Source organism: Pteronotus mesoamericanus, unplaced genomic scaffold, assembly GCF_021234165.1.
Source record: "Pteronotus mesoamericanus isolate MK-2021 breed Mesoamerican mustached bat unplaced genomic scaffold, CSHL_Meso_final scaffold_651, whole genome shotgun sequence".
Lineage (NCBI taxonomy): Eukaryota > Metazoa > Chordata > Mammalia > Chiroptera > Mormoopidae > Pteronotus > Pteronotus mesoamericanus.
Window position 1 is genome coordinate 9,642,843 of NW_026555325.1, and position 10,158 is coordinate 9,653,000.

The window sequence follows — 10,158 nt, forward strand, 5'->3', positions numbered from 1 at the left end:
AGTCAGCCTTGATTCCTTCCTCCACCCAATTTTTTTTCCTCACTCCGCATTTTTTATCAGTCCCATATTCAAAATATATCCAGGTTAGTCATTTCCATTCTTAGACTTCTATTCTAACCTCTATCTGTTCTCACATATATTATTGCAAAAGCCCCCAAACTGGTTTTTCTGTCTTTGCTCTTGTTTTCTATGGTAGAAATGGCTAAAGTTATGCATATGCTTTACTTGACAGTGGATGCCCAACCAAGGACTAAATTCTAAAATCCCTGATGTGTAAATGGAGCCATGTAGATAACTATAGCCAATGGAGGGAAATTGTTACATCACATTTCTAGGCTGAGGCTGTTAATTATGCAGTACTCATTTCTCATGCTCTCTTCCTTTTCTCCAGAACCATGGAGACTTGTTGTGGAAGACCACTGCATCACAGATGGAAGGAGTGTATAGCCATGTGTCACTAAATAGAAGAGAGTGATCCAAAAGAGCTACCCATCCAGAAACGTCTACATTGGGTTTTGTGTGAACAGCAAATACATATTTTATTAACCCTTGAGATTTTTGGACTGTTGTTATAACATTTATACTACCTGACACATTTCTCAACCAAACTGTTAGAGTGCTCCTGCTAAAGCATAGGTCAAACTACATCATTCTTTTGCTCACTTACTTTACTGTAGCCATGCAATCTGCCTAGCTATTCCAAAAGAAGTCCAACTACTATTCCTTCAAGCTTTTCCACTTGCTCTTTCCTATGCCTCCAGTGCATGTTGTCCCCCTCTTAGTGAGGCTTTCCTCAACCAACTTATTTAAAATGGAATCTGACTTTCACTCTGACATGTTAACAAAGGACATAATACTGTCTCACGTGCTCAATACTGTTTGTGAGCACGTGAGACAGTATTCTATTTGGTTTGTGTTTTGTTTGTTTGAATCCCAGCACCTAGAAATATGTCTAGAATAATGGTGGAACCCTATAAATATATGTTATATAAATACTGAATTGATTCAACATATTCATGATACTTTTCATCTCTTCAAGCATTCAGTATTTACTGACTTCAATGTGTGTGCTGTTCTCTGGTTTAGAGAATCCTAACCCACCTGCATATACACCCCATTCTTTTTTTTTCAGGGGAGAGTGCGAACGCAGCCCCCCACTACCACAAATTATGCAGTCAAGTTTCCCACATTTGGGGAAACTTCAGGGGCCAGCACATCCAGAGTGCAAGGGACAAGCCTCGCCCTGGGAAAACTACCTTCATGATCATAGCATCTCCCCTGCTAGGTAAATATATAACCCATTCTTTGTCTCTCATTCATCTTTTAGGTATCAATTTAGGTACCACTTTCTACAGCCAGAACCCTAGTTCTCTTTGATGCTTCCCTTCCATTATCTGTCATACTCTGTTCATCTTACATTACAGAAGGTATCTTAAGGTATTATATAGTATCCTATCTATTTATATGCCCAACTATATTTTTCACAAGAACAGGGATCACGATGGTTTTTCCAGTCCTGCATCTCTACTATTTATTTCAATTTGTGGTTCACAAAGTAATAAGTTATTAAACTTTCTTGGGTTTACAAATTTAAAACAACACTATTGCTTTAGATTTGGTAATTCACAAACTTCTGGCAATCATTAATTATGGTTTCATGGTATGTGGAGTGGTGAAAAGAAGCCAGAAGATGAGGAGTAAACTTGTACAGAAGAGTAGGAGATGTTGCCTTTTAATTTATATGGCCTGGAGTGTGAATCAAGGATGTTTTTCTGACACCAAATGTTTATATTTAGGCAAGGAAATAATGTGCCAAGGGAGAAATGATTTTCTCATTTTCTGTCTGAATGCACAAAAGGACCCTAAATACTTATGTTCTACTTGTCAAAGACAAGCTGAACCAATATCAAACCTCTGAGAACAATTGCCCTAGTACCCATTACTTTGAAAACAGAGTTGGTTATCTACAGGTTTTGTTCATAGAGTCATTCAGATTATTCTTCAGCAAACATTCACTTCCTCCTTATCCCCACCCCAAACTTAGTTCTATGGTCTCACAGTGGAGAGAATGTATTTTCTTACTCTTTCACTTATTTTGACAAATTGGACATTAGAAGACAGCATGTTGTGATCTTTGAAATATGCTTACATTGTCAAGCTTGTGGTTTTATACTGCTGGATTTCAGTATGGGAAGAATATGCCTTAAATATGTCCAAAGGAAATGTGAGTTATGTGGAGATCTGAACGCAACGCTTACACTGGAGCCAAGTCCAACTGAACCCAGCTAAAATCAACCCAACTTTTCAGACCTGCAGATTGTGACTAGGAAATAAGTCACTGAGTTTGAGATGGTTTTAATACATAATGATTGTGAAAAGAAATAACTGATAGAGACCTAACTGTCCTTTTCTCCTCTCTCCTTTCCCCAAAATTTCAAAACATTTGGGACCAGGCCAAGGAAGAAGTTTTGCTTCTATATCCCTAATGAAAATACAAGAAGTTTACTGTCTTTAATGCTAAATCACTAAAGAATGGAAAAAAAAGTTTGAATAAGTCAACTAATGAGTCTATAATTTTATAAAACCCTCTTAGGTATCTCCTCTGTGAAACTGTTATCAACATATACATTAAAATGGCCAATGAGGTTTTCAATTAAAATATAAAATAAATTTTTCTAGCTGTGACCAAAATCTACATATTTCTTTTGGAACTGGAGATTAATAGAATGAAACAATTCAGAGCTTATAATTGTTCTCAGTTCCTGATGCTGCTGGCTGCATCCTGGAAGTTAAGGAATTTTCAGGATAATGGCTAACTGCATGGAAAATTGAAAAGTAAAGACTAAACTTTCTTTGAACATGCTACAATCTCTGTGAGAAGAGTCTATCATTTATTACCTCAAACATATTCGGTAGAATGCTTTTTCAGTTGAGGTATCTTTGGCCACACAAAGCAGGATGTTATTCTCTTATATCTGCTGCCATCGGGGCTGGGAGAGCAACAGCCTTAAAAGAAGTGTAAATGTCTTTTATTTAGCTAAATAGAGTGTGAACTAGACTTGATATATTAAATAAGGAGCCAAAATAGACACACATACACAAATGCATACATGCAGACTTGCACAGAAACACACAATCTTCTCTGGCTCTCTCTTTTTAGTCTATGGGATCTTAGAAAACAAATTCAGTTTTATCAATTTGTCTTTTTTTTTACTGTATAAAGCATACTTTATTGGAATTTACTCTTGATATGATAATTGTATAAAAGCCAAACATTTATAAAGCTCTTGCTATATGTGAGATATGGTTTTAAGCATTTTATTAACATTAATTCACATTAATTTTAAAAATAACTAACAAGGGAAGTAATTTTATATTCTTCATAACACTCCTGGTATAACTATAGCACAGAAGTGATTTGCCCATCAAGCAATAAATGATGGAAATGATATTGATTCCAGAACCCATGTTCAAAAAAAATGAAAATATTTGGTATATTATTATTTCAATGCAAAAATAAGACAGGCTGCAGTTTTAAAAATGTTACTTGCTTTAAAATTATGACTTCAGATTTTATTGTGTATATAACTAATTAAAACAAAACAAAGTTAGGTTCTTTTATTCATCCACTCATTGTTTATTCTGTTTGTCTAATTATAAAAACCCTTTACCTATCACGTGCACACCTTATATAACTAACTGTAATGTGTATTCATTACACACATGGAGAAAGTCCCATTTTACCAAATTAAGAAAAGTAAATTATAGAATGGTTATTTTCAAAACATATCAATTTTTTTCAAGGACCATAAGGGAAGTCAAAAGTCAAAGGGAAGACAAGAGACAAGATAAACTCTGCTAGTCTTTTGCAGTAACTGCTGTTATCTTCAGATCTTTATTGTAGACTTAGCTCTATATCAAGACAGGGAGTGCATCCTGTAAGAACTATATTTATAAGTAGCTGAGTCTTCAGTGTTCAGATGTTTTTATTCATATGCATATCACATGACATAGAGTTCAAAGACAAAGTACATGGGTTTGGATGTTACTTTAAAAGTGTTTACCTCTTTTAGGTCTGATTGCTCATGCCACACTAGATGATTAGAGAGCTACTGCAGTGCCATGATTTCAGTATTGCCTAAAAGCAATAATCAAGCTCTTAAAAACTTTTGTACTGAGCTCTATTCCAAGCATGTTGCTATGTTCACTTCATTCATAACAACCCCATGAAGTAAATGCTGTTATTGCTACCATTTTACAGATAGGGAAATTGAGGCCACATAGAGGTTAATATGATATTAGAGTTATTAAGGATACATACCTAGGTAATCTTACTGTAGAAGCTGTGCTTTTACCGTCATGCTACCTCTTCTCTGAAGCTTTTTCTTCTCTGCCAGAGAAATTTCATGTTTTAGTGTCATTACTTTAATAATATGGCAAAGAGGCTTCTGTTGAAGCATACTTGAGCACAAAGAAGGGTGCTTGAGAAGTATGATATGCTATGGTAGAAGGCAGAATGACTTGGGAGAAGTCAACCTGAGCAGCCAGATAATGCATCAAGGCAGCAAAACGAGAAGCATAGATAAAGATAACTTTTCCTATCCCATCATTACAAAGTAACTTCAATGATTGGCCTTAACACCTATTGAAATTCTTTCAGGCAACACACTTTGGCCTTCTCGGGCCCTGTGCTATAATCCCCAGCTAGCCTGGCAGTTGACCACAGTTTCATCTGTATCACCAACTTGGGGTAGACTTGAGTTTTCAGCCCTAAGAATATTTGTTGTAGGCAATGTCAGCCAATAGGGCTGGATCCCATCTGACATCACTCTTCCCTGTTAGGATCACACATTCTTTATGATTGCATTTGCCTGATTTTCAACTCTATTCCAGCAACATCATCCCTGTGGAAATGAAGCGTTGTTTTGGGAACTTCATTACTTAAGTGGTCTAGACAACTTTCAAAGACTCACACAGCCTTTTTCTGCTATCTCACCTCTTCCTACCATTTAGATCTACCAGGAATCCAATACACCTTCAAACTAACCACCTCAAGTCATGATCCACCTTACATAGAAAATTTTGAGCATTTCTACTGCTCAGTGAAGTTCTTGTCTCACCTACTAGAGCATTCCCCTTGGAGAAGAGACCATGTAGGATGTTACTAGGTTCTTCAAGGATAACTGAAATTACATCAAAGGGAACAGCGATAGGGTCGGTCCTATTTTCTGGCTTCTGATGGTTTCTTTAATTCTTATTTCCCATGTCTCCCCTGGCCCTTTCTTTGGGTCCCCAAGTACCTTGAGTGCCAAGCCCGCACAGGTTGTGACAGACTTTACGTCTTTCACTAACTGGAAACATAAAGAAAATCTACACTGAAGGAAACCTTTCAAGTTGAACTTCTGTCAAGCAATTGGAGGAGCATGTGGTTTTGTGGTAAGATTTGTCAGAGTGAGTTGTGGAAGTGGCTAAGTGTTGCGAGTGGTAAATGACTAGCTCTGCGCTCACAGAGCTGTGTGAAGGGTTCTCCACTTTTTGCCCATCTGTTTCTGATCTACTCTGAAGCTTAGAAAAAGTCCCTCATTTTTTTTTTTTTGACTCAACAATATCACAAGCTATTTATGTAGAAAAAAAACTATTGTTACATGTGGAATAAAAATTGCCATGTGTCACTATTATAAACTACAGCTTTCTGATGAAAATTGTTTTTTTTTAATTTATTTATTTTTTCAAATACATTTGTCTCTGCTTACCCCCCACCACTTTCCCTTGCCCCCTCTCTCCCTCCCTTCCTCAGCTCTTCCCCTTTGGTTTTGTTCATGAGTCCTTGCTATATGTCCCTTGACTTTCCCCTTCCCTTCCTTTTCCCCTGCACCCCCCCCCCTTGCCTCTGTTGGAAATTGTTTGAAGAACATTCATTTATTTGACTGGCACAGGACTTTTTAGTAGAGGATCTCATGTTTTATTTAGGAGAGGATCTCAGTGTAAATATTCTTTCTCTTGCAGGTTAATTCAATAAATATGGACCAGGCTGTGTGCTAGGAGCTGAGCATATATGTTTATTTATTATTTAATTGGGGAACAAAAAAATAAACAATTACATATCTGGGTCCTCAGATAACCAGGTTAAATCACACTGATAAAGATGCAGAGGAGAAAATCCCATGACAGAAAATCTTGCAAATTGGAACAAGTGAAAACAAAAACATTAATGTGGCTCTAGCAAGATTGGAAAGAGACAAGCAATGACATGACCTGAGAGAGGAGAAAGTGTGTACAAGAGAATGAGTGAGCATGAGATGGGAATATTTTCCTGGTTAATGGGAAATTATTTCAAAGTTTTAAGCAGTAGCATGACAGTCAGGATTTTGCTTACTTTTAAGGAATTATGATGGTTTCAGTAAGGGAAAAAAAGGAATGACAAGGAGAGAGATGTAGTGGCTTTGAGTAGGCTGGTGGCAGGGGATATAGGGAAAACTGAATGGAGATAATAGGAAAATTGGACAGAATTAACATTGTTCAGGAGGTTGAATCCTTTAAATATAATAGATCCTGATTCTAATGATTTGAGCAAATATATCTCACTAGTTTCAGCTAAAGTAGTCTGCCCCTCTACGCATTATGCTCCAACCACAATGCCCTGCTTTCAGTTCCTCAATCTCTAAAGCTCTATGTCACTCTTGGACTTTTTTGTATACATTCCCTCTGCCTAGAATGCTCTCTCTACCCCATCCCACTGTTAGGCAGGATAGGTAGTAAACTTGTTGACTCAGCCATCCTGAGTCTGGTCCAATAAGATTGCCAGGCATCCCGAACATCACAAATAGGGATAGCACAGGAGGAGGGGAGTACTTGAGACACTGCGCTGGAGAAGGGAGCCTTGGTAGCAACTTCACTAAGACAAAGAACATTTACCAGCTGAGAAGGAAAGCCTTTGTAGCTGTACATTATTCCTAAGGTTTAATAGGGGAAGAAGCGGGGAGGAATGTAAAAGATGACTAAGGTATATAACCCCGGAGCCCCAATAGTTGGCTCACTCAGATTAGCTGAGTGCTCGCTTGTAGCCTTGTTTTAAGCATATAGGACAAAGCTTTATTTCCTCTATATGTGGGACATTCAAATTAGCTAGGTGTCTGCCTACAGCTTTGTGCTCCTGTGTGTTTCATAAATAAACTTGCTATCTCATTTCCACTGTATGCATTTGTCTCTTGCTTGAGTTTGTCTTTTGCAAGAGAGACAAGAACCAAGAAGAGGCAGGGAGTCCCCTGACTCGTGTCTCCCTGGTAACATCTCTATTTACAGTTTTCCTTCAAGGCAGCTTATCCTGAGTCCCTAATCTAGATCAGATATTTTCACGGCATACCTTCAGTCATTCTTGAGCACTTTGGTATGGGGAAGAATAGTCTCTCTTCCATTACAGTAGGGGCCTTGCCTACCTTGCACTTCCTCAGATTAGTTCCAGGACCCTGTCTACACAAAGTAAGCACTCAATATGTGCTTGTTAAATAAATGAGCTAGCTCATATGTAAATTTTTATTAAGTCTATCCTAGTAAATATGCCCACTATTGTAAAATGAGTGTGACTAAAATACTTGGTCTATTTGAATTACTGCTGAAAGTGGATGTTTGTTGATTATGGGGGCATCCCTGTTCGGGTGCCAGATATAGAGGACTTCAGCTCATGAAGTCCCCCATTCGCTGAGGGTGGAAGAATCATTCCATACACTGGTTACCTGTCAAGGAAAGGAGAAGATGATTCCCTCTAGTGGGGAATGCTCTGAGCCCTCATGTTCAATGGCTTTTACTGAAAGGGTTGCCAGCAGGGGATGGGTAGCAGGAATGTATGAGTAATCTCATTACATCAGTATGTTAATGTTTGGAGAGAACAGGTGATGTTTTGAAGACAAATGGCAGGAAACACACCAAATTTCTTGGTTCCAAGATGAGTGTAAACATAATGATGCCAAATGGTTTAGGGTCAGCATCCATGAATAATGTAAATTTCCTTTTCAGTGTGAGCTGGATATCTGGTGTGGGAATAACAGAGCTTGAGGGAGAAACAAAGCATGCCTCAAGGAGTGTAATTTACTTCTAGGCCTGATATCCCTGGGGAGCCCTCAGGGCTATTATCGGGTCCTGCCTCTCAACTGCATTACCAGTTTTCTGGCTAAGACTAACAGAGCCTCTCCCAGGCCCTTGCTTGCATGGGACTACAGTCCCCAATACCACTCAAAGTGGCCCCCGACATTTGATGACTATCTTCTGCTTACAGGCAATGATCATAAGCTTTAAAATAGCAATATTTGGTCTAAACTCCATTGGTTTCCAGTCCTAGCTCACAGTTGCCTAACTTGGGAAGATTAAAAGATTACTGATCCCAGAACAACTGAATCAATCTCTGAGGGTGGAGGCAGGCACTAGTATTTTTAAATGATCATCATAGTTCTAATATGCATGAGAAATTACTAATATACAATGTTTACTCAGCAATATCTGAAAAAAGTTAAAGGATGTACAGACCCAGTATCCAAATACATTGCTATAACCTACTAAACTCACAAAATGAGGGACTATGTCATTATTGACTTTGAAATTCATTTGTTTAACCTTCCTCAGATATTTATTAGACACTTATTATACAAAATTACTACATTAGGTAAGAGAGATGCAGACATTTTCAGGACTGAGGGTAACTAGAAATATTATTTATTTATTTATTACTTGAGATAATATAACATAGTGGCTCCAGATCCATACAAATGTCTGATTTGTGTATGTGAAATCACTTGTTATCAGTATTTTCATTGACTTGACTTTTAAAATGCCTGTTTTTATGTTTATCTTCTAAGCCAGTTAAGCTCAAGTTTATTTTTTCTGCTTACACAAGTTTTTGCCATATTTCTACAAAGTACACTATCTTTTTAATGTTATTATATTATACACAGTTGTAAAATAAAAGATTGTCTACTAAGATTTATCAGTCTGCTCCTGTGATGTTTTCCTTTATTCAAACTATAATGGAGGTTACAAATGAATTAATGAGACTAGTTGTTGCTTTACAGGAGAGAAAGCACCTTAGTCTTTTTCATAGAAATTGGGTTTACTATAATGTAGAGAAAGAGAAAATTTGAGTCTACTTTTGTTGTTTGCTAACCAAAAAGAAACCTTCTCTTCTCTAGTGTTAATTTCTGCTCAAATGAAATATTATCCAGGGATATATCCATATATTTTTTTCATACGTATTTGTCTCTTTGTAAATGCATTTCAGGATGCATATTAGAAAATGGGAGATCTTCACAGAAGATTTCTCTGTGAAAATTTGACAAAATTATGTGTCAGTGAGAAGTATGCATCATGACTCTATTTCAAGATGGCAGGGAACTTGAGTTTCTTGAATCTTTTCAAATTGTGTAACTTGATTTGTTAGCATTGCTAACAATGGAACTATTCACTCTCATTTTGGGGGTCCTTTGAGCACTATGCTAAATAAAGAGCTACCTACCTCCTTACTCTTCCATGCCATTTGCATATGATTTCATCCAACTGGAGAAAGTCTCAAACATGCATGTATTCAGAACCTCTGACTCATTCTTCTGCATGAATAGGATTGAAGGATTACTGTAATTATAAATATCATAGGTACCACCTTCCCATTCTTTAGGGCTCTATGTGGATTTCAGTGAAGTTTCAGTAAACTGTTCTGATCAATGAGTGTTTCTAGATGTTTTAAGTGTTTATAGTCTCTCTCTTTTTTCTTTAAATCAATTATTAGTAAGAGTTCTAATATAAGAATTATATAAAGAAAGGCTATATAGTAACTCAAAAGAAATTATTCAACCAAATAAATTTACATTTAAAAAATTTTTTAAAAGGTAAAGGAGTCACAAATAAATTGGGAATATAGTGCAATACAGAGAAAAGAAATTGGATTTAAAACTATATGGACCAAAAGTTGAATTCAGTTACTGCTGATTAAAATATCTAAAGCTTTGGGTAAATTACCACAACTTTTCTTTCTAAACCTCAGTTCACTAATCTGTAAAAATTAATAACTTATATTTAATAACATTAATATACATTTTAAAAATATTTAAAATTAGAAGTACAGTAAAAAATATGTTATAATTGTTTAGGTAAAGCTTTTTTTTTTAATATGCG

At 36.7% G+C, this 10,158-nt stretch overlaps 1 non-coding gene across 1 annotated transcript; it reads right to left on the bottom strand.

Annotated features, from left to right (window-relative positions):
* Positions 1–1,129: 1,129 nt before the first annotated feature.
* On the bottom strand, positions 1,130–1,293 carry LOC129061971 (U1 spliceosomal RNA). Its single transcript, XR_008528222.1, has one exon. It is a non-coding gene; the product is annotated as a U1 spliceosomal RNA (small nuclear RNA).
* Between the last annotated feature and the right edge of the window lie 8,865 nt (positions 1,294–10,158).